General features: G+C 39.8%; 1 long non-coding RNA gene across 1 annotated transcript; it reads left to right on the top strand.

The window, feature by feature from the left end:
• The first annotated feature begins 22 nt into the window (after window positions 1-22).
• On the top strand, window positions 23-24,438 carry LOC132346954 (uncharacterized). Its single transcript, XR_009496981.1, has 2 exons — window positions 23-265; window positions 20,792-24,438. It is a non-coding gene; the product is annotated as an uncharacterized lncRNA (long non-coding RNA).
• The last annotated feature ends 469 nt before the right edge of the window (window positions 24,439-24,907 follow it).

Below are 24,907 nucleotides of genomic sequence, written 5' to 3' on the forward strand. Positions count from 1 at the left end.
GCGCAGGCGCGCGGAGAAGCCGACCTAGCGCGCTCCGACTGGCGCGAGTTACCAGGCGACACCTTGTGCCGGCAAGCTGGGACTTGTAGTCCACCCGGAAGAGGCAGGCGCTAGCGCGGTGACTGTCCAGCGGCCCCTGCGCGTGCGCGACGCTAAGGAAGCCGGCCCGGAAGGTTCGATTTTGCCGGTGGCTGTTCTAACCTCCGCTTTTGGAGGAGCAGGGAACCCAAGCTGAATTCGGGGCGGTTTCTCCTGAGTTAGGGAGGTGGGTGAGGCATTCAGTAATATGAACTCTTTGGGGCTTTAATTTCTCTGCTACCACTTCCACCGTGTCCCCGTGGGGTATGCTAGTGTTTGAGTAACTCGAAGTTGGAAGCGGAGGCGCTCACATCACTGAGGCGTTTTACTTCAGAAATCTAACCCAACAGGCTGGATTTCACTTTGGGAGGTCGGAAACCAAAAGCCTCCTCCCTGTAGACGGGAAAGGAGACCTCATGAGGAGAAACGGCCTGGCAAGAGGCATTCTGTCCGGAAACCTCAAAATCCTTGTTTGTAAGACATCGAATGCGTGGGTGCAATTCCCCTTGAGGCATAATAGAAGCAGTTAGCCTTTGGGGCTCTCACTACTGTCAGTGCCCCCTAGCCGAAGACCACCTAGAACACTCGTCGTGTTGAACAAAGCTGGGCTTATTGTCTCCTCGTAAGGTGCAGGGGGCATGTCAGGAAGAGGGTGCTGGAAAGAATTTACAGGGTTGGAGCTTATATTAGGTAATCTGGGGGAGGGTTCCAGGAAGCAGGCCTTCTCTTTGGATTGGATGCTGTTAAGAAGGAGATGAAGGTAATTCTAATGGGTATTTTAGTAATTCTTACCTGAAAAAGGGAGAAGAACCAAGAGTGGCTAAAGCTGTGATTGGTTAAGAAGCTGCAGTCCCTCAGCCAGGATAGGGGGATATTTCGTCTTTGTGTGTGTGTGTGTGTGTGTGTGTGTGTGAGGTGTGGGTGTGGGTGTGTGTGGTTGGGTCACTGTTCTTATTCGTTTGTTAGTAAGTTTATGGAGGTGGTTTTGTTTTTGTCTTGATCCATCATGGTCACAGAGTGGCTATGTGTGATGTTGGTGTTTTCTGAAATTTTATTCAATAGGGCAGCATATCCTAGTTGATAACACTAGCCTAGCTCCCCCTATTCAGGAGCTGCTTTTCTCCCTCTCACTGTGCTTCATATCACTTAGTATATGTTCCCTTCTTGAGTCCTTAAAACAACTACGTGAGACAATCCACAATTGGTTAGCACTCTCCGTTGCATACTAGTCCGTAATTTAAGCATGGTAGGTAAAATAAGGCCCCTGCCTCCAAGGAGCCAAGGATTAGTGAGAATGATCCAAGTCTAGGCAATCTGATGTCAGTGGCTGTTGCTTTACCACCTTGAGAATCTGTATCCTAAGGAGGCTGCATTGCCTCCTCCTTTTCAGCTACTGATAATCTGCATATCAGGATTTCTCAGTAGCAACACCATCAGTGTGTTAGGCCATTCTTTGTTGTTGTGGGCTGTTTTTTGTGCAGTGTAGGATGTTTAGCAGTATCCCTGACCTGTGTCTACTAGATGCCAGTGGCACCCTTCCCATGATTGTAAAAACCAACAATGTCTCTGCTAAGTCACTTCAGTCATGTCTGACTCTGTGCGACCTCATAAACAGCAGCCCACCAGGCTTCCCCGTCCCTGGGATTCTCCAGGCAAGAACACTGGAGTGAGTGGGTTGCCATTTCCTTCTCCAATGCATGAAAGTGAAAAGTCAAAGTGAAGTCGCTCAGTCGTGTCCGACTCTTAGCGACCCCTGGACTGCAGCCTACCAGGCTCCTCCGTCCATGGGATTTTCCAGGCAAAAGTACTGGAGTGGGGTGCCATCGCCTTCTCCAAACAATGTCTCTAGACATTACCAAATCACCTCTGGTTGAAAGCCATTGTTGAATACCATTTATATTCTCTTGGTCTCTGAGAGGTAAAAGATATTTCGGACATGACAGTCCCCAAATCATTTTGAGCGAGCAGACCTTGAAGAGGAGAGAAGGAAACAATAGAGAAGACCAAAGTTTCTGAAAAGTCCATTCAAGTAGGAGAATGAAGATCTGAGACAAAGAAAAGACAAGTGGGAAAAAACAAGAGAAATTAGGGAGAGGTAGAGAGGAGCTCATAGGCAATCACTCTTAAGTTACTTAGTTTGGCCAACGAAGTTGGTTCACATTAACAAAGGCACACAAAGTTTTAATGAGGCCTTACTGTACTGCTGTTCCCTGTTTGGAAAATGCTGGTCTGCTTAGCAAATAGTGTTGACCATTACAGCCCGGTACCAGATACGACCTCTCTGAACTGGCTGCTTACTTTCTTCAGAGATTTCAGGCTACCCTCAAGGTAATAGTTTGTTTTCTAGGGAAAGCCGAGAATCCCTGAGAAGTGGGCAGAAGTCAGAAAGCAGTGATAGCTAAGTGTTTCCACGTTTTCCAAGAGATAGATCCTGCTTAGATTAAGCTAATAAGTACATCAACACAACAGTAATTTGTATTTTCCTAACCTCTCATCCAGGAATCTATAAAACTTCAGTTTAGTTCAGTCGCTCAGTCGTGTCTGACTCTTTGCAACCCCATGAACTGCAGCACGCCAGGCCTCCCTGTCCATCACCAACTCCTGGAGTTCACCCAAACCCATGTCCATTGAGTCGGTGATGCCATCCAACCATCTCATCTTGTTGTCCCCTTCTCCTCCTGCCCTCAACCTTTCCCAGCATCAGGGTATTTTCAAAGGAGTCAGCTCTTTGCATGAGGTGGCCAAAGTATTGGAGTTTCAGCTTCAGCATCAGTCCTTCCAATGAACACCCAGGACTGATCTCCTTTAGGATGGACTGGTTGGATCTCTTTGCAGTCCAAGGGACTCTCAAGAGTCTTCTCCAACACCACAGTTCAAAAGCATCTATTCTTTGGCACTCAGCTTTCTTCACAGTCCAACTCACATCCATACATGACCACTGGAAAAACCATAGCCTTGACTAGATGGACCTTTGTTGGCAAAGTAATGTCTCTGCTTTTGAATATGCTATCTAGGTTGGTCATAACTTTCCTTCCAAGGAGTAAGCGTCTTTTAATTTCATGGCTGCAATCACCATCTGCAGTGATTTTGGAGCCCCCCAAAATAAAGTCAGCTACTGTTTCCACTGTTTCCCCATCTGTTTGCCATGAAGTGATGGGACCAGATGCCATGATCTTCATTTTCTGAATGTTGAGCTTTAAGCCAACTTTTTCACTCTCCTCTTTCACTTTTATCAAGAGGCTCTTTAGTTCTTCTTCACTTTCTGCCATAAGGGTGGTGTCATCTGCCTATCTGAGGTTATTGATATTTCTTCTGGCAATCTTGATTCCAGCTTGTGCTTCTTCCAGCCCAGCATTTCTCATGATGTACTCTGCATATAAGTTAAATAAGCAGGGTGACAATATACAACCTTGACGTACTCCTTTTCCTATTTGGAACCAGTCTGTTGTTCCATGGCCAGTTCTAACTGTTGCTTCCTGACCTGCATACAGATTTCTCAAGAAGCAGGTCAAGTGGTCTGGTATTCCCATCTCTTTCAGAATTTTCCACAGTTTATTGTGAAATATAGACATTTATTAATTTTTCTATCATAATGGTGAGGGAAATCATGATTCTTCCATTTTATAGATACAGAAGCTAAATTACAAAGTCTACAGAAAAGTAGTGAGAAATCCAGAACAGCCTACTGGAATCTTCACTCTGAGCCATTCTTGATGCTCAGCACCACCCCAGATCTCCAACTTCCCAGTAGTAAGCTATTGATGATAATGCTTCAATTGTATACTAAATTTATGTTTTCATAGGCTTTAAAATATTCCTTAGTCTCTTCTCTTGACCCATAAAATAGCAGGCCTATAGAGGCTATGACTTAAAATTAAATCATGACAGTACTTGAACAGAATCCAGATCTCATGATCTTTAGTTCAGTACTCTGTCTTCTTAAGTAAGCCCATATATCCTTGTAGGTGATGTTTAAATTACGGAAACATAATTAAGATAGAAAGTCTAATCCATAGAGAAATCTAGACCTATTCAGTTCTTTTCATTCATTACATGGGACTTTTACAAGTTAGCTTTGATGAGTAAAGAGAAAGTCACTGAGATAGTAATGAAAAGCATTTAGTAACTCAAATTTATTTTGGGGTTGATGTATTAGAAGGTATTGTGAGCACCGTGCCCTCACCCAAAGAAATCTTACATAGTTTATTCTTCAGGAACTACACTAACAGAAATGAATTCTTAATTATTTAATCATACATAGAAATGACTTATGAGATATTGTGTCACAGATTTAGAAATCTAGTCTAATGAAATACTGGCTCCAAATATCATCATTATGTCAGTGATTCTCAAATCCATTATTTCCAACCCAAACCTCTCAATTCTAGCTTCATGGTCCAAGTGCATATTTCTTTACATTTGCTAGTCTCACAGAGGTCTCAGAGTTACTGCGTTTATAACAACTTGAGTATTTCCCACTGCAAATCTTCCTCATCTCAATTAACAAGGCACTGCTCTCTACCCTGTTGCTTAAGTTGGAAACCCAGGAGTTAACTCAGTTCCTTTCTTTTCATCACTTCATCCAATTCGTTATCAAGTCTTATTGAGTCAGTGTCCAAAATCTGAGTCAACCAGTTCTGTCTCCACTGCCACTAGCCTGGTACGGGTGATTGTCATCTCTTCTTGGATATTGCAGCTTGCGTTTTTCCTTCATAACACTTACCACAATTTGTTTGATTTATTGGTTGGTTTTTTACTTGTGATTTAATAATCTCACTTTGCTACCAGAATGTAGTGAAAGATATGTATTATAGTGCTTGAGGTAGGTAAAAAATCTAATTCACTCTGAAATCCCCGGCACTTAGCAGAGTGCCAGGTTCATTATGGGCACTTAAATATTTGGTGAATATTTATTGTATTTATGGATGAAAATCCAATAGTATCCAAAATTTTAACACAATTTTTACAGTGAGATAGTTGAAATTAGAGCCTTTATTTAATCATATATGGTAAAAATGACTGAACCTTATATAATTGAAATCAATAATATTACAATATGTCTGAAAGAATGTATAAGAATTGAAATGGTTCTCTTGGAATCCAGAAAAAGAAATCTGCCAGGATTTGGCCATGTTTTTCCATCTAGCAAAGTTCAGGATAGAGAAATTATAAGTGCAAAGAACATTGTTAAGCTAGTCAATGTACTTTTCTAACGTACACTTGTTCTGGAGCATAGATAACTTCTTAGGGTTTACCTGGCACCTGAATGAAATGTACCTTAAAACCATCCACTTCTTTTTTTCTGATCATTGAATGCACAATGTTTTGAGTACCAACTTAGAGATTCCCTAAAACATTTATACGGGGAAGGGAATGCTCTGGGCAGCAAACACAAATATTTTAGTCCCTGAAAAAATATATTCCATGCTAGAATGTAACTCTGTGGAGGCAGGAAATTGTTCATCACAGCTGTGTCCTCAAAACCTACAATAGTGTTTAACAAAGTTTTTCCTCACCCTCCATATTCATCTGACCTCTAGCCAGTTACTGACTATCACTTCAAGCATCTCGACAACTTTTTGCAGGTAAGATGCTTTCCAAGTGTTTGTTGAATCCCGAAGCATGGATTTTTTACACTACAGGAGTAAACAAACTTATTTCTCGTTGGATAAAATGTGTTGATTATAATGGTTCCTATTTTGTTTAATAAAGATGTGTTTGAGCCTAGTTATAATGATTTAAAATTCATGGTCTGAAACACATTTTTGCCAATGAGAAATAAGTTTGTCTACTCCTGTAGCATAAAAATCCATGCTTTGGGATTTGACAAACTCTTGGAAAGCATTTTCCCTGCAAAAAGTTGTTGAGGTGCTTGAAGAGGTAGTAGTTGGTTGGCTAGAGGTCAGGTGAATATGGTGGATGAGGCAAAACTTTGTAGCGCAATTTGTTCAACTTTTGAAGCATTGGTTGTGCAATGTGCGGTTGGGTGTTGTCATGGAGAAGAATTGGGCCCATTCTGTTGATCAAGGCCACCTGCAGGCCTTGCAGTTTTTGGTGCATCTCTTCGATTTGTTAAGCATACTTCTGATGTAATGGTTTTGCCAGGATTCAGAAAGCTGTAGTGGATCAGACGGGCAGCAGACCACCAAACAGTGACCATTACCTTTTTTTGGTATTAGTTTGGCTTTGGGAAGTGCTTTGGAGCTGCTTCTCTGCCCAGGCACTGAGCTGGTCATTGCCAGTTGTATAAAATCCACTTCTCATCATCTGTTACAATCCAATCAAAAAATGATTTGTTGTTGCATAAAATAAGGGGAAATGACACTTCAAAATGATGATTTTTTTGATTTTTGGTCAGCTCACTGAGGCTCACATTTAGGGAGCTTTTTCACCTTTCCAATTTGCTTCAAAAGCTGCATGACATTAAAATGGTTGATGTTGAGTTCTTCGTCAACTTCTCATGTAGTTGTCAGGATTAGCTTCAATGATGGCTCTCAGTTGTCATTGTCAACTTCTGATGGCTGGCCACTACACTCCTCATCTTCAAGGCTCTCATCTCCTTTGCAAAACTTCTTGAACCACCGTTGCACTGTACATTCATTAGCACTTCCCTGGCCAAATGGGTTGTTGATGTTGCAAGTTGTCTCTGCTGCTTTATGACCCATTTTGAACTGAAATAAGAAAATCAGTTGAATTAGCTTTTTGTCTAACATCATTTCCTTAGTCTAAAATAAATATAAAATAAACAGCAAATAATTTATTAGCAAAAAAACATAAAGCAAGATATGTGCATTAAAATGATATATAACATATCCACATTTATTTAAGAATGTATTCCAGTATCAAACAGCACAGTTCAACAATGCAAATACCGCAATTACTTTTGCACCAACCTAATAACCTGCAGAAAGTGAAAATGTTAGTTGCTCAGTTGTGTCCAACTCTTTGGGAACCCAAGGATTGTAGTCTGACAGGCTCCTCTGTCCATGGGATTCTCCAAACAAGGACACTGGAGTGGGTTGCCATTCCCTTCTCCAGGGATCTTCTCGACCCAGGAGTCAAACCCCAGTGTCCTGCATTGCAGGCAGGTTCTTTACCGTCTGACCAACCAGGGAAGCTTTCAGAGTTTCCTTAAAAAAACAAAAAAAAACTAATCATGCTCCTCCCCTTCCTAGAAACCTGTAAATTCTCTGTTACCTTCAGTATAATATTTGTTCACAGTCTCCCTCTTCAGCTCCCCTCATCTCTCTACTCACTATCCTTCTTACTATTCCTCATCATGAATTGTGAGAGTTGGATCATAAAGAAGGCTGAGTGTTGAAGAATTGAGGCTTTCAAACTGTGGTGTTGGAGGAGATTCTTGAGCCCCTTGGACAACAAAGAGGTCAAACCTGTCAATCCTAAAGAAGATCAACTCCGAATATTCAGTGGAAGAACTGATGCTGAAGTTTCAATACTTTGGCCACCTGATGCAAAGAGCCGACTCATTGGAAAAGACCCTGATGCTGGGAAAGATTGAGGGCAAGAGGAGGAGGGAGTGACAGAAGATGAAATGGTTGGATGGCATCACCAACTCAACAAACATGGGTTTGAGCAAACTCAGGGAGATAGTGAAGGACAGGGAAGTCTGGCATGCTGCAATCCATGGGGTTGCAAAGAGTGGGACATGGCTTAGCAACTGAACAACAATAGCAATCATGTATTTTAAGGTGCAGCTACACTAAATCCCTTAATGTTCCTTGAACATGCTGTTCTCCTGACTAGGAATGTTCATCCCTTCTCTTCCCATCTGATTAACTCCTCCTGCCATCCTTTAAGATTCAACTTGTTTAGTTGCCCAGTCATGTCTGACTCTCTTGCAACCCCATGGATTAGGATTTCCCAGGCAAGAATACTGGGGTAGGTTGCCATTTCCTTTCTACAGGGGACCTTCCCGACCTAGGGATCGAATCCACAACTCATGCATTGCAGGCAATTCCTTACCACTGAGCCACTGGGGAAGTGAAGATTCAGCTTAGATGTTGTGTTTTAAAGGAAACCTATCATTTCCTCAAGCTTCCCCAGTAGCTCAGTGGTAAAGAAACCACTTGAAATGCAGGAAACAAAGGTTTGATCCCTGGGCCGGAAAGATCCCCTGGAGGAGGAAATGGCAACCCACTCCAGTATTCTTCCTGGGAAAATCCCATGGACAGAGGAGCCTGGCAGGCTACAGTCTGTGGAGTCAGAGTCGGACTCAGACAATATTATAACTAAGCACAAACAAACAGGCTACAGTCTGTGGAGTCAGAATTGGACTCGGACAATATTATAACTAAGCACAAACAAACACACATGATTTCCTTGGAGTGGAGGGAGCAGGGAAGTTCTCTCGTTACTCTATTACAACCCTTATAAAATCATATTGAGTCTGTCTTTGAGATCCTAGAGGGCAGGATCTGTGTTTTATTCATCTTTCTTTGCTTTTGTGATGCTAGCACATGTTTGTGAATGCAAGAACCCCAATGGGATGATAGGTATGAGCACTCATAACTAACTTACAAGAACTCAAGTGGGATGATCGGTATGAGCACTCATAACTAATTTACAAAGTCTTAGTCTTGAATGTTGCTTTCTTCCCAAAAGAGAATAGGAAACTTCCCAGCTGTATTCTGTTTGAAGTAATTGGGTATGAACATAGTCTGGAAAGAAATATGCTTCTCATACTCCCTTTGTGAATCATTATAAAAGTAGGTGATAACAGTCTTTTTGGTACATCAGCAGGCCCTTAGAAAGGACTGATTTCGTGTACCATGTACTTAGTCAGCACCTTGGATTATCACGTCTCATTTCTCCCTTGCTCTTGAGAGACTTTGTAATCCCAACACCTGGCACAGTATTTAGCCCTATTGTGCAGCACAATAAATGTTTGTTGAAAGAATGCATAAATTAAAAAATGAAATAATAATATAAAATATCTCTCAAATAATTTAAACCCTCTGTTTTAAAATGTTTGAGGTGCTCTTCAAAGCCTTTTCTAATCCCCCCAACCTATTATAATTTTACCCTTCTCTATTTTCATGATAATACTCATCATATAGACTATGGACTTCCCAAGTGGCACCATGGTAAAGAATCTGCCTGCCAGTGGAGGAGATAGAGGAGACGTGGGTTCAATCCCTGGGTTGGAAAGGTCCCGTGGAGAGAGGAAATGGCAGCCTACTCCAGTATTTTTGCCTTGAAAATTCCATCGACAGAAGGAGCCTGGCAGGTTACAGTTCATGGGGTCACAAAAGAGGCAGACATGACAGAGAGACTGAGCACACACATGTAGACTATGCTGTTTGCACTGCTGTTTATTTTTAACTGCATATAAATAATTTTATAATCTTTCCAGCTAGATTATAAAATCCTTGAGGGCAGTGACTGTACTGTTGCTTCCTACAGTGTTTTAAATCTAGTAGGATGTTAATGCTGTAAATTGGGTTGTAATATGACTCAGGGTTACTTAGTGTGTTGGCATCTCTACAGAAGACTTCAAAACTCTTATGAAAACCACAGTGATTTACCACCTTGCACCCACTGGAATAGCTATTGGGGGAAAAAAAAGGAAAATGATGAGTGTTAACAAGAATGTGGAGAAATTGGAACCCTTGTGTACTTTCGGTTAAAGTGTAAAATGGTGTAGCCACTATGTATAGCTGTTCCCCAAAACAATATGGTGGTTCCTCAAGAAATTGAAAATAGTATTATCATATGGTACAGCAATACAATTGTGGGTATATATCCAAAATAATTGAAATCAGAGTCACAAAGAGAGATTTGTATTCCAATGTGTGCTGTGCTGTGCTCAATTGCTTCAGTTGTGTCCAACTCTTTGTGACCTATGGACTGTAGCCTGCCAAGCTCCTCTGTTCATAGGATTCTCAAGGCAAGAATACTAGAGTGGGTTGCCATGCCCTCCTCCAGGGAATCGTCCGGACCCAGGAATCAATAGCAGCATTATTCACAATAGCCAAAGAGCCAGGCAACCTAGATGTCCGTTCATGAATAAATAAACAAAATGTGGTATATACATGTAATGGAATATTATTCAGCCTTAAAAAGAAGGAAATTCTGACATGCTGTACCATGGATGAACCTTGAGGACATTATATAAGTGAAATAAGCCAGTCACAAAAAGAATAAAATTTATATGTAGCACCTAGCATAGTCAAATTCATAGAAAGTAGAATGGTGGTTGCCAGAGTCTGGGGAATGAGGGAGAATGGGAATTGTTTAGTGGGTATAGAGTTTCAGTTTTGCAGGATGAAAAGAGTTCTGGAGATTAGTTGCACAAAGAGGTGAATGTACTTAATTGTACACAAAAGATATTAAGATGGTAAATTTTATGTGTATTTAACTAGAACTTCTTTTTTAAAAAGAGCCCTGAGTAGGGAGTCAAAAGTCCAAGGTTGGAGTTCCTGATTGTTCTTTGATGACTAATGAACCTTGAGCAAGTTGCTTTTTCACTCATGCCTTGATTTTTTCATCTTTAAACAGGATGATAAAGCCTTCCAAGCTTCTGGGTTTATGTAAGAATCAAATAGAAAAAAAACTATAACTCTTAAAATAATTTTTTGAGTAGTAGTTCCAGTGTTCCAAAGTGCCTGATCTCCTTTAATATTCATTACAAATTTTATGTCTTACTTCATAACAAAATATTCTTAAAGAGGTCTCAGTAATAACCTATTGCCACTTCAAAGAATATGTATGCTGGGCTCTTTGAACTTGGGCTGCTTACCTTATAATTTGGTCCTAGGAAAAAAGCAAATAAAAAGCTTTTACGAGGACTATTGATGACTTCAGATCCTAATTACTAATGTGGTTTAGCACTGTGTGTTAGTCACTCAGTCATGTCCAACTCTTTGCAACCCCATGGACTGTAGCCCGCCAGGCTCCTCTGTCCATGGAATTCTCCAGGCAAGAATACTGGAGTGGGTTGCCATTTCCTTCTCCAGAGGATCTTCCCGACCCAGGGATTGAACCCACATCTCTTACGTCTCCTGCATTGGCAGGCAAGTTCGTTACCACTAGTGCCACCTGGGAGCCCATGTTACATGCATTATCTCATTTAATCCTCATTACAGTGTTGTCAGATTCATAATATCATACTCATTTTATAAATAGGGAAAACAAAGCTGAGAGGTTAAGTTACTTACCCAAGATCACACAATGAATGACAGAGATGCAATCAAATCTAGGTCTGTATTGACTCTGAAGCCCATACTCTTTCTACTCTGTTACACTGCCTCTCTCTCAAAATATATTTGACTATGCCAAGTTAATGATAAATGTTACATATTTGATGTATATTCATACATTTATATCAGTTATCTTACCTTAGTCATTGCAAGTAAGATAGGCTGTGATAGGGATGATTATCACCAGTTTATAGATGATGAAACATTTGTAACTTAACCAACATCAACATCAACGTCAACCAATCAATAAATAATAATACCAGGACTTGAGAAGAGATACTACAGTTCTCAGACCCATATTTTTTTTATATCACCTTCATGAGAACAGAATTTTATCTCTGAGTTTTCTGGTTCTGACATTTTTTTATGGGAGCAAAAGAGTGAGCATCTTGTCAGTCCTGCAATTCTCAATGTACAAGAACAGATTAAACATGTCTTCATCCCTTTTCTCTCCCCCATTCACTAAAATGATGAGTTAATATTTTTAATGTTATCAGTCCACAAAGAAAGGGAATAAGAAAGATGACAGCACATGAGGGATATCAACAGCACTTTGGAAGTTGGAAGGTTGAGCTGAGGAAACAGAATTCCAAATATTTGGGAGGGGTATACTAACAAGAGGCAAGCAGGTTCTCATTGCAGAACACTGAGACACCAGGAATGAAAGGTACTGTAGCATCAGAGACATGCAGTGGTCTAAAAGTGGAGGATTGGCCGAAAGTCTATTTAAGAAGTTGGACTACGAGGCCCCTTCTTCATCCTGCTCAGTTAGGCAATCACTCCTCTATCTCCCTGGTTTATTCTGTGAAAAACTGAGTTTGAAAATCTCCAGACTGGGATAGAGGTTAAAGATCACAGCTGAGGAGGCTCGGGCAGGAGGAATACCACACTGAAAACAGAGATCAGAGGGATACCTACATGCTGAATGATGAAACTTGCCCAGCCCTCTTGCTCTATTTCACTCCAAGGATGCTGACACCAAGGCTTATATTCTCCAGGCAGGATAGCTGAGAATTAGTTTTGAGAGAAACCTGAAATTGAATAATCCCAGAAGAAGTATCTATGAAGAATGATACTTGAGGGTCTCCCAACAAAACATGTATCCCTACTTTATTAACCTGCAATGAAACCCACCAACTGACAGACTCTTCCAGTTAACATAGACCTTCCCAATACCTTTGTAATGACACACTTTTAAATATGAAAGGACAGCAAAGGATCACCAGATAGCTGAGATAAACCTTCACCAAGAAAGAACAGGAAGTCAAAATGGAAAACAGGCAATATGGAAAGCAGAAGGATATTTTTTGAAAACAATAAGCATCTTCTGCCTCTGATAGTGTAAAATAGCGCATCTATCAAGCAAAGACAGGATGCTCCTCCCCAAAAAAGGAGCAGAGAATAATAGCTCTGGGAAAGTTTTTTTGGGGGGGAAAGTTTTTAAGTAGCAAAAATAATTAATAGTATTAATATATAAAATTGAGGAAATCTTTCAGAAAAATAGAACAAAAAGAAATTAAAACAATTGGAGAATGAATCCATAAAGTCCAACACTAGGCTAACTGGAGTTTTAGGAATGGAGAAGAAATGAAGGGATGGAAATTATCAAAGAAATTACAAGATCTCTGATAACTGAAGGATGTGAGTTTCCAGATTGACAGAGACTGCTGAGTGCCCAGCATAATGAACGGAAAAAAATCAAAAGTACTATGTCACATTGTCATGAAATTTCTAAACACAAGGGTTAAAGAGAAGATCCAAAAATCTTGTTGACAGGAGATGAAGAGGGAGTGGGGAAAGGGGAATGGATTATTCATAATAGAAGAGCAGGTAATGAGAATAGCATATTTTTTAATGCTGACAGTAGTAGTTAGAAAACAAACAGCGCTTTCAAAATTCTGAGAGAAAATTATTTTCAACCTAAAATTACACTAAATCATGTTATTAATCAAATGTGAGGGACAATTAAAGATACTTTTCTTGCATGCAATAAAAAATTTACTAACCCCCACTGTTCCTGGGGCACTACTGGAAGATGTGCTCTACTGAAACAATGACAAAGATAACAGGTTTTAGGAAAGAGGGGATCACCCTAGGAAAGACAAAAGGAAATTCTAAGATGACAATTGTATAGAGCAGACCTAGTGAGGGATAGTCCAGACTGAAGGAAGGAGTGCTCCACGGGAGTTTTTCCATGGTTGAGTTCAAAATAATTCATTTTTACTTTTCTGTTGGAAGGTCTGAGACAGTGATAATGATGCAGAAATTTTGTCAAACAGAAAACGAAGGCGACTATTAATTGTAAGACAAAAAGTTGCATAAGAAAGGAAATGTAATCATAATCCAGTTAATTGATCCAGAAGGAAAACACACAAGAGTCATAATAAGGTTAACATAAAACACTGATTTAATTTAAAATATTGTGATATAACAATATTGAGAGGCTGAAGGGAGGAAAAATGTAGTGTTGGATCTTTAAGATCTTTATCTTTTCTATTAGGTACTGTTAAAAATTTACAAATCAAGAAGTAGCAGTAAAAATATTTAATTTGGGAAAATGTTGGTAAACGTGAAAAAAAAAAAAGCCAGCAAATAAGTTTGGGAGGGTATCTCAAGCTTTGGTGAGGCCACCACTTTTTTAAGACTGTATGTGTGTTAAAATATACTCCGTTGTGCTTTGTTATGAACCTTGTAGTTCCACAAGACTTTTTTTTTTAACCAAAGACTTAAAATATTTGCATGTATTACCTTGATAAACATCAAAAATATCAAAGGTAGAGAAGGAAAGAGAGAAAATCTTTAGTGTCTATCCAGACCTATGATATGAAATGACATTATGAATTTTCTTTATAGAGAAGTCCTGGAAGAATACTAGAAAGTAATCACCCCAGATATTTGAGAAGAATAAAACCCTAATTATTTAGACCAGTTTTTAAAAGTGTCACACCTTTAGTTTGTGGTGTCACAGGTGCTGCTGCTGCTGCTGCTAAGTCACCAGTCGTGTCTGACTCTGTGCAACCCTATAGACAGCAACCCACCAGGCTCCGCCATCCCTGGGATTCTCCAGGCTAGAACACTGGAGTGGGTTGCCATTTCCTTCTCCAATGCATGAAAGTGAAAAGTGAAAGGGAAGTCACTCAGTCGTGTCCAACTCTTCGAGACCCCATGGACTGCAGCCTACCAGGCTCCTCTGTCCGTGGGATTTTCCAGGCAAGAGTACTGGAGTGGGGTGCCATTGCCTTCTCCGTCACAAGTGCTTCCTTCTCCCAAAATGAGAAAAATTAAGTGGAATGCTGGAGCATTACTATCCTCTGAGTTCTAATCAGTCTTACTGGCTTTTTTTTTTTTAATTGTGAAAATGAATGTCATATAACATTTCAAAAAGATGTATGCTCAAGATTAATGCTGTGAGACTGTCTCATGTGTGGAATTAGGAGACCTAGGTTTAAATCCCCTTTCTATGATTTGCTGGCTCTGTGACCCTAGGAATATCTTGTTTCTAGCCCTCCCATTTCTTCTGTTTACTCCAAAAGCTAAATTGCAATGGAAAATGTTCAAGAAGAATCACTTCATGCTAAATCCCTCTAATAGTAAGTATGCCCCAGTGTTATTTATTAAGGATTATTCAGTCTCCTCTATTAAATTATAAGAACTTTAAAAGTACCAATTATATTTTTGCTTCTGAAATTTCCCACATTCTATTGTTGTTATTCTCTCCCTCTAATAGGCACCAAATCAGTGTTGTCAGAAATTTATTGACTGGTGTTGTGAGGAGAATGTTTGTCATTAAATGTTCGTCCTGTAATTCCCTGTTTAGAAAAGACAAAAAGTCCCATATGTTTCAGGAACATTCTATCTTCATTGTTAAATTTAGGCTTAAGTTGGACCTAAACAATAAAGTAAAAACAGAACAGTCTGTCTTCTTTCTTCTGCCAAAGAAAGAGTTCCTTAATGATATATATATGTATTTTGTTGTTGTTTTTTAAATTTTTGACCATGCTGCACATCATGTGGGATGGCATGTAGGATCTTAGTTCCCTGACCAGGGATCAAACCCGTGCCTCCTGCATTGAAAGCATGGAGTCTTAACCACTGGACCACCAGGAATTCCCATAATGGTTTGTATTTTTATAAAAAGGAAAGATTTTTAACTTTCTGGACACACTGGAGTACCCCCAAAGATTTGGCAAACTTAACTGCTGTTCTTACTCATATCCATGTTCTTATGAGTATTAACAAAAGAATTTTTGACTCATCTAGACAAATAAAATTGTAACATAGAAAGATGAAGCCTAGTGAGAGAGATATAAAAAGATTTTTTATGATCTTGAAAAGTACAGTGAGACTCAATCGTTCAATAATACCTAGAATATTAGAACTTTAGCTCACCTTTGGTAAATTAAAATACACTTTAGGAAAATAAAAATTAAAATGCCCACTAGATAATGGATCTTGAATTTATGAAAGTAACCATTTGTCTGTTTTCAGTTCAGTCGCTCAGTCGTGTCTGACTCTTTGTGACCCCATGGATCACAGCACGTCAGGCCTCCCTGTCCCTCACCAACTCCCGGAGTTCACCCAAACTCGTGTCCATAGAGTCGGTGATGCCATCCAGCCATCTCATCCTCTGTCGTCCCCTTCTCCTCCTGCCCCCAGTCCCTCCCAGCATCAGGGTCTTTTCCAATGAGTCACCTCTTTGCATGAGGTGGCCAAACTATTGGAGTTTCAGCCTCAGCAGCAGTCCTTCCAAAGAACACCCTGGACTGATCTCCTTTAGGATGGACTGGTTGGATCTCCTTGCAGTCCAAGGGACTCTCAAGAGTCTTCTCCAACACCACAGTTCAAAAGCATCAATTCTTCGGCACTCAGCTTCCTTCACAGTCCAACTCTCACATCCATACATGACCACTGGAAAAACCACAGCCTTGACTAGATGGACCTTTGTTGGCAAAGTAATATCTCTGCTTTTGAATATGCTATCTAGGTTGGTCATAACTTTCCTTCCAAGGAGTAAGTGTCCTTTAATTTCATGGCTGCAATCACCATCTGCAGTGATTTTGGAGCCCAGAAAAATAGTCTGCCACTGTTTCCACTATTTCCCCATCTGTTTGCCATGAAGTGATGGGACCAGATGCCATGATCTTCATTTTCTGAATGTTGAGCTTTAAGCCAACTTTTTCACTCTCCTCTTTCACTTTCATCAAGAGCCTTTTTAGCTCTTCATTTTCTGCCATAAGAGTGGTGTCATCTGCATATCTGAGGTTATTGATATTTCTCCCGGCAATCTTGATTCCAGCTTGTGCTTCTTCCAGCCCAGCGTTTCTCATGATGTACTCTGCATAGAAGTTAAATAAGCAGGGTGATAATATACAGCCTTGACGTACTCCTTTTCCTATTTGGAACCAGTCTGTTGGCCCATGGCCAGTTCTGCCTGTTGCTTCCTGACCTGCATATAGGTTTCTCAAGAGGCAGGTCAGGTGGTCTGGTATTCCCATCTCTTGAAGAATTTTCCACAGTTTATTGTGATCCACACAGTCAGAGGCTTTGGCATAGTCAATAAAGCAGAAATATATGTTTTTCCAGAACTCTCTTGCTTTTTCGATGATCCGGTGGATGTTGGCAATTTGATCTCTGGTTCCTCTGCCTTTTCTAAAACCAGCTTGAATATCTGGAAGTTCACGTACTGCTGAAGCCTGGCTTGGAGAATTTTGAGCATAATTTTTCAATTAAAGCTATATTATTATAGCTAACTGGCTTCCTAGGTGTCTCAGTGGTAAAGAATCCACCTGCCAATGCAGGAGCCACAGGAAACATGGGTTTGACCCCTGGAGGATCAAAGGGGATCCTTCCCTGGAGGAAGAGATGGCAACCCACTTCAGTACTCTTGCCTAGAAAATCCCATGGACAGAGGAGCCTGGTGGACTACAGTCCATGGGGGTCACAAAGTCATACACGACTGAGCATCTAAGGATGCACACATATTATAGCTAATATATATTGACTGCTTCCTTTTGAACACTTCTAAGCTCCTTAGTATATTATTTTCCTAATCTTGTGAAATAGGTACTTAGCCCCATTTTACAAGTGAGATAATGAGCTCAAAGAGATTAAGTAACTAAATATCACTTCCAGGTATGAGCTGATCAGTTCCCAGATATTATACCTCCTTTAAATATGACAACTCCCCCTCCCTTTTGATAGTAGTTGTATCATAGTGCTATTTCAGCCTTTGAAGATTTTTTTCCAGTCTGGTTCCGGTAATTCATCATTTTAGTAGCATCTCCTGTCTTCATGTTATACATTAATTTTGTAGGCATAGATTATATGCCTTTCTCTAGTTTGTTGATAAAAATGTTGAAGGAGAAAAGCCAAGTGTGGTTCATTACTATAGACCTTTGTTTAAGTTCACACAATCCTTCCATCAACAACTATTCAGGCAACTGCAAATTCAACTAATTTTAATCCTTAAGTAGCAATTATTTCTCCTTTGTATCACCACTGTTACTATGAGATAATCTGTCAAATATGAACCTGAAATAAGGATGCATCATATCTATAGGAGGATGTACTTCATCTAATTGTTTGCCACCCATATCAAGAAATGTAACTCATTTGGTCTGACTTGTTTTAGTTAACTCATGCTCATTACTCTAGTTTACCTTTCTCCAAGTGTTCATAAATTATCTGTTTAGTTTTAGAATGCGGCAGAGAATTAAAGTCACTAACTGGGCTATAATTTCTGGGAATCACTTTTCCCTACATGTAAAGTTTGGGCTGCCTTTAGTTATCTCTAGACTCCTTACTGTCCTTGATTTCCTGGTGATTACTGGCAGTACATTTTAAAGAACTATAAAATGAAATTCTAAACTGAAAAATCATAGTTTATAAAACTGTAAAACTTTAAAAGTTGGATTCCTTTGAAATTATTCAAAGCTGTCTTTATAGCTCCCTTCCTAAATTGTACTCCAATTCCCTTTCGATGGTGTTAAACTCATTCCAGTATAAGATTGTTCTTGGTGGAGCCATCTGACCTGGTGGCTTTTATTGCCCTCCCACATGTAGAATCACTTCTTAGACTCTTATTTTTAGCTTCCTTTAAGTATTTATCTGGTTCTTGATTTCCCAACATAGTGTTACTTCTCTTCTATTAGATAACTCTTCCCCCACCTCCCAACCCCAGGCTGTACTGCATGGCATGTGGGATCTTAGTTCCACTTCCCTGCAGTGGAACCTCGAAACCACGAGAATTCCCTAGAAAAGTCTTTTAAATGAACAAACAACAAAAAAAATACCTTTAATAGTCTTTTTCTTTTTAAGAAATCTCTTTTTCTTCCTCAAGGTCTCTTCCACTCAATAACCTCAATATGAATAGTCTCTTTTTCTGCTGACCCTTAGTAGTACTTTACTTATTCCTGCTTTCTTTATGTTATTTGTCATGTTCTCTGTAGCAATACAGTTGTCTGTGTTCATTTCCTGTTTACTAGAATCTAAACCTCTTGGGACAAGATCCAGATTTTACACAGCTTTGTATTCCAGTTAGTTTAATGCCTTGCACATAATAAATGCTCAGTGATTGTTGCTGAATGAATGAACAGGCAAAAGAATAAATTGAGTCCTATTTAGTCTGTGTTGTTGTTCAGTTGCTAAGTTGTATCCAGCTGTTTGCAACCCCGTAAAGTGCAGCACTCCAGGCTTTCCTTTCCTTCACTGTCTCCCAGAGTTTGCTCAAATTCATGTCTGTTAAATTGGTGTTGCTCATCTCATCCTCTGTCGCCTCCTTCTCCTGCCCTCAATCTTTCTCAGCATCAGCTCTTTTCCAATGAGTTGGCTCTTCGCGTTAGGTGGCCAAAGTATTAAAGCTTCAGCTTCAGTTCTTCCAATGAATATTCAGAGTTGGTTTCCTTTAGGATTGACTGGTTTGATCTCCTTGCTGAGTCTTCTCCAGCACCACAGTTTGAAAGCATCAGTTCTTCGGTGCTCAGCTTTCTTTATGGTCCAACTCTCACATTAGTGGTGTGTTAGAGCTGCTCTTCTTAACTAGATTCTAAATGCTAATTATTAAATTTTTAGGAATTTTGCTAATAGGCTAATAAACCATTGGTAACTTGAAAACTGACCGCAGTAGAAGTATTCCCACCACTGTTCTGTTGCATAACAAAACAAAGGGTTGTTTTTTTTTCCCACCGGAGAGCCAGTTATTATTAAATGTTCGTATTTTTATCAGCATTTACCAGCACACCACTGGTCCTTTTCTTCCATACTAGAAAATTTGTATATACCTCTTTTTGTTAGTATTAAAAAGCCAGAAGACTTTCTAAGCCATCTTTTCTAATCTTAACATCTTACAGATAAATTGAGATCCAGAGAAGTGAAGCAGTTTGTACACATCATAGATTTAGATAGTAGCAAAGAAGAAATAGGATTTAAGCCTGTCAATCTTCTGGTCGTTTCTTCTCTTTATGCCACCACAATGACTTCATTTCTATATTGTTTTCCTGTTGCTTTGTTCCTTGGTATAGCCTCAGGTAAGACCATAAGATTGTCCCACACATAATAATTATTAAGGGATGTCAGTGAACAGAACACAGTTTCTCTACCTTTTGTTCCTTTTGCAGACAGATTTAAGTTATTGCATTTGTTTTTGGAGAAAGAACAGATTCTGTTCCTGAGTTTTATGGGCTAAGAACAAAAAGTTTTGCTTTTAATGTTTCTCTGTTAGTTTAAAATTTTGAATTGAGTGAAAGAGATTGAATTTCGTAAAAGTATGTTTTATGACATTTAGAAACATGTTTGTAAACTTTTACTGCACATTCCCTGAGAATGATTGTGAATGCCAGGCAGCAACAATTCTGTCGCTTCCACAGTGGCCTGGTTGCCCAGTAATAACTTCCTCATTGAATTGCCGTGTTTTCTAAACTTCTGACCACTAGCTCAACAATCTGGGATCAAGGTATTTGTTAAAATGCACAAATATTACCTAGGGAGAAATGCACAAAAAGCCATTTTAGAACACTAGAGGAATAAAAATATGACAGATATTTTGTGATTTTGAAGGGATAAGGGTGACTCACACACACACACACACACACAAGGGTGATAAAGAGAGACCCAAGATAATATAGAAATTTCCAGTAGAATGAGCCTATCTTTGGTCATTTGTCACAACTTAAAACCCATCGCAGAGAATAGCATGAAAATATTGATCATAATCAATAGATTTATTGGAGACTTCAGTGAGATCCTAGAAATATGGTTAGCTTCTGAGAGCACAACCAGTAAGAAACAGCCTATGCTTATCAGACCTCAATTGGAGTATTACCATTAGAAAATATGTAGACAAACTGGGACAGTGTCCAGGGAGAGAATTGGGACTGAAGATCAACCTTCAGTAAGTATTTATATTCAGGCAGTGTTCTTTACATTGGGATACATCAGTGAACAAAACAAAGACCCCTGACCTTGTTTCTTTCTTTTGTTTTGTTTTTTGGTCTTAGGAGATCTTAGTTCCCCAGTCAGGGATCCAACTGATGCCCCCTACAGTGGAAGTGTGGAGTCCTAACCACTGGACCACCAGGGAATTCCCCTGCCTGTCCTTGTGGAACTTACATTTTTGTAAAGCTGGACAGAACTGTGGTGCTGGAGAAGATGAATATCAGGTCAGTCAATCCTAAAGGAAATTAACCCTGAATACTCATTGGAAGGACTGATGCTGAAGCTCCAATACTTTGGCCACCTAACATGAAGAACTGACTTACTGGAAAAGACCCTGATTCTGGGAAAGATTGAGGGGAGGAAGAGAAGGGGGCAACAGAGGATGAGATGGTTGAATAGCATCATCAACTCAATGGATATGAGTTTGAGCAAACTCTGGGAGATAATGAAGTATAGGGAAGCCTGGAGTGCTGCAGTCTTATGGGGTCACAAAGAGTTGGACATGACTAAGCGACTGAACAACAGCAGCAAGACAGACAATAAACAAAATGATATAAACTGTAAACAATACAGTTTCTTAGAAGGTGAAAAGTGCTTTCAGTAAAAGAAAAAAATAGATATGGCAAAGTGAATCATGTCAAGAATATCAGAAAAAGTTGAAATATGATAGTTCTATTTCTTCTAAAATTGTGGATAATAATATTTACCATTGCTGTAAATAATTATTGTGATACTACTTGTACTTTGTACCATGCCTAACATACTTAACAGTGGACAATAAAAGCTCTGCTTCACATCATCTTTACTCCAGGATCCAGGTCTTCTAACTGAAATATTGCCAGTTTTTATGTATGAGGGAAAAGAAGCAGGCAAACCACTCACTGGCTCTTAAACCTTTTGCCCAGAAGCCACAAATGTCACCAGTTTTATTAGACCATATCACATGGTGTGATGGTTTTCAAAATATGTCCACAAATTCTTTGACGAGTGAAGTCTAATTCCTCTGCCCTTGTGTGTGAGATAAACTTAGTTTCTTGCTTCTGACAAGTACATGATGACAGAAGTAATGATGTGTGACTTCCAAGACAAGGTCTAAAGGGCAGTACAGTTTCTCTCTTGGTCTACTCACTCTGAAAGAAGCCAGCTACCATGCCATGAGGACACTCAAGTACCCAAAAGGTTAGACCCAGATGGTAAGGAACTTAGGCTCTTCACTAATAACCAGTGAGGATCAGAGATCTCTTGCCAATAGCCATGTGAATGCACTTTCCAGGAAGAGGATCATCCTGCTTCACTAAAGCTTTTAAATATCTACAGCCCCAGGAAGCATCCTTTATTAAAACTGAAGTATTAATATAATTGATTTACAATGTTATAGTAATTTAAGGTGTGTAACATAGTGATTCAATATATATTACAAAACGATCACCATAATAAATATTATTTCCACATGTCACTAGTAAAGTTATTACAATATTATTATTATTAACTATATTCCCTATGCTGTACTTTACACCCCCAAAACTTACTAATTTTATAACTGGAAGTTTGTACTTTTTAATCCCCCTCACCTATTACACTCGTTCACCTATCCACCTCCCCTCTGGCAACCACCAGTTTGTTCTCTGTATCTGTGTCTGGTTTTGTTTCATTATATTTGTTAATTTGTTTTGTTTTTTAGATTATACATGTGAGTGAAATCATGTCTGTGCCTTTCTGTGTCTGACTTATTCCATTTAGCATAATACTCTTTGGACCCATCCATGTTGTTGAAAAATGGCAAGATTTTATTCTTTTTTATGGCTGAGTAATATTCCATTGTAGGTAGATAAATAAGTAGATATAGAGTAAGCAAGATGAGTAGATATATAGTAGATCAGTTCAGTTCAGTCACTCAGTCATGTACGACTCTTTGTTACCCCATGCATCGCAGCACGCCAGGCCTCCCTGTCCATCGCCAACTCCTGGAGTTCACCCAAACCCACGTCCATCAAGTCAGTGATGCCATCCAGCCATCTCATCTCTGTCATCCCCTTCTCCTCCTGCCCCCAGTCCCTCCCAGCATCAGGGTATTTTCCAATGAGTCAACTCTTCACATGAGGTGGCCAAAGTACTGTAGTTTCAGCTTTAGCATCATTCCTTCCAAAGAACACCCAGAACTGATCTCCTTTATAATGGACTGGTTGAATCTCCTTGCAGTCCAAGGGACTCTCAAGAGTCTTCTCCAACACCACAGTTCAAAAGCATCAATTCTTCAGCACTCAGCTTTCTTCACAGTCCAACTGTCACATCCATACCTGACTACTGGAAAAACCATAGCCTTGACTAGATGGACCTTTGTTGGCAAAGTAATGTCTCTGCTTTTTAATATGCTATCTAGGTTGGTCATAACTTTCCTTCCAAGGAGTAAGCATCTTTTAATTTCATGGCTGCAATCACCATCTGCAGTGATTTTGGAGCCCCCCAAAATAAAGTCTGACACTGTTTCCACTGTTTCCCCATCTATTTCCCATGAAGTGATAGGACCAGATGCCATGATCTTTGTTTTCTGAATGTTGAGCTTTAAGCCAACTTTTTCACTCTCCTCTTTCACTTTCATCAAGAGCCTTTTTATTTCCTCTTCACTTTCTGCCATAAGGGTGGTGTCATCTGCCTGTCTGAGGTTATTGATATTTCTCCCGGCAATCTTGATTCCAGCTTGTGCTTCCTCCAACCCAGCATTTCTCATGATGTACTCTGCATAGAAGTTAAATAAGCAGGGTGACAATATACAGCCTTGACGTACTCCTGATAAGTAGATATAAATTTTTGAATCATTGTATTTCATTGTATTTTCATTTTAAAACTCAGCATTCAAAAAAATTAGATCATGGCATCCAGTCCCATCAATTCATGGCAAATAGAAGGGGAAAAGGTGGAAACAGTGACAGACTTTATTTTCTCGGGCTCCAAAATCACTGCAGATGGTGACTGCAGTCATGAAATTGAAAGACACTTGCTCCTTGGGAGAAAACCTGTGACAAAATTAGACAACATATTAAAAAGCAGAGACATCACTTTGCTGACAAAGGTCCATCTAGTCAAGGCTATGGTTTTTCTAGTAGTCATGTATAGATGTGAGAGCTGGACCATAACGAAAGCTGAGCACTGAAGAGTCAATGTTTTCTAATTGTGGTGCAGGAGAAGACTGTTGAGAGTCCCTTGGACTGCAAGGAGATCAAACCAGTCAATCCTAAAGGAAACCAGTCCTGAATATTCATTGGAAGGACCAATGCTAAAGCTGAAACTCCAATACTTTGGCCACCTGATGTGAAGAACTGACTCATTGGAAAAGATCCTGGTGCTGGGAAAGATTGAAGGCAGGAGGAGAAGGGGACGAGAGAGGATGAGATGGTTGAATAGCATCACCAACTCAATGGACATGAGTCTGAGCAAACTCTGGGAGATAGTGAAAGACAGGGGAGCCTGGCCTGCTGCAGTCCATAGGGTTGCAAAAGTCAGACACGACTTAGCGACTGAACAACAACAAATTTTTATTTTCATTTGTTTCCAGATACTTTAAAATGTTCTCTTTTATTTTTTCGGTGACCCATTGGTTGTTTAGTACCATGTTGTTTACACTCCATGTGTTTATGTTTTTTTCCCATTTTTTCCTTGTAGCTGATGTCTGGTCTTATACTGTTGTGGTCAGTAAAGATGCTTGATATGACTTCAGTCTTCTTAATTTATTGAAACTTGTTTGTGGTTGCTGACAAAGTTCTGTATAGTCAAAGCTACGATTTCTCCAGTAGTCACATACAGATGTGAGAGTTGGACCATAAAGAAGGCTGAGTACCAAAGAATTGATGCGTTGAAACTGTGGTGTTGGAGAAGACTCTTGAGAGTCCCTTGGACTGCAAGGAGATCAAACCAGTCAATCCTAAAGGAATTCAATCCTGTATATTCATTGGAAAGACTGATGCTGAAGCTGAAGCTCCAGTACTTTGGCCACCTGATGCAAAGAGTCAACACATTGGAAAAGACCCTGATGCTGGGAAAGGTTGAAGGCAGGAGGAGAAGGGAACGACAGAGGATAAGATGGTTGGATGGCCTCACGGACTCAGTGGACATGAGCACTGGAGCAAACTCCAGGAGATGGTAAAGGACAGGGATGTCTGGCACGCTACAGTTCATGGGGT

Source organism: Bos taurus, chromosome 13 (genome assembly GCF_002263795.3).
Source record: "Bos taurus isolate L1 Dominette 01449 registration number 42190680 breed Hereford chromosome 13, ARS-UCD2.0, whole genome shotgun sequence".
NCBI lineage: Eukaryota > Metazoa > Chordata > Mammalia > Artiodactyla > Bovidae > Bos > Bos taurus.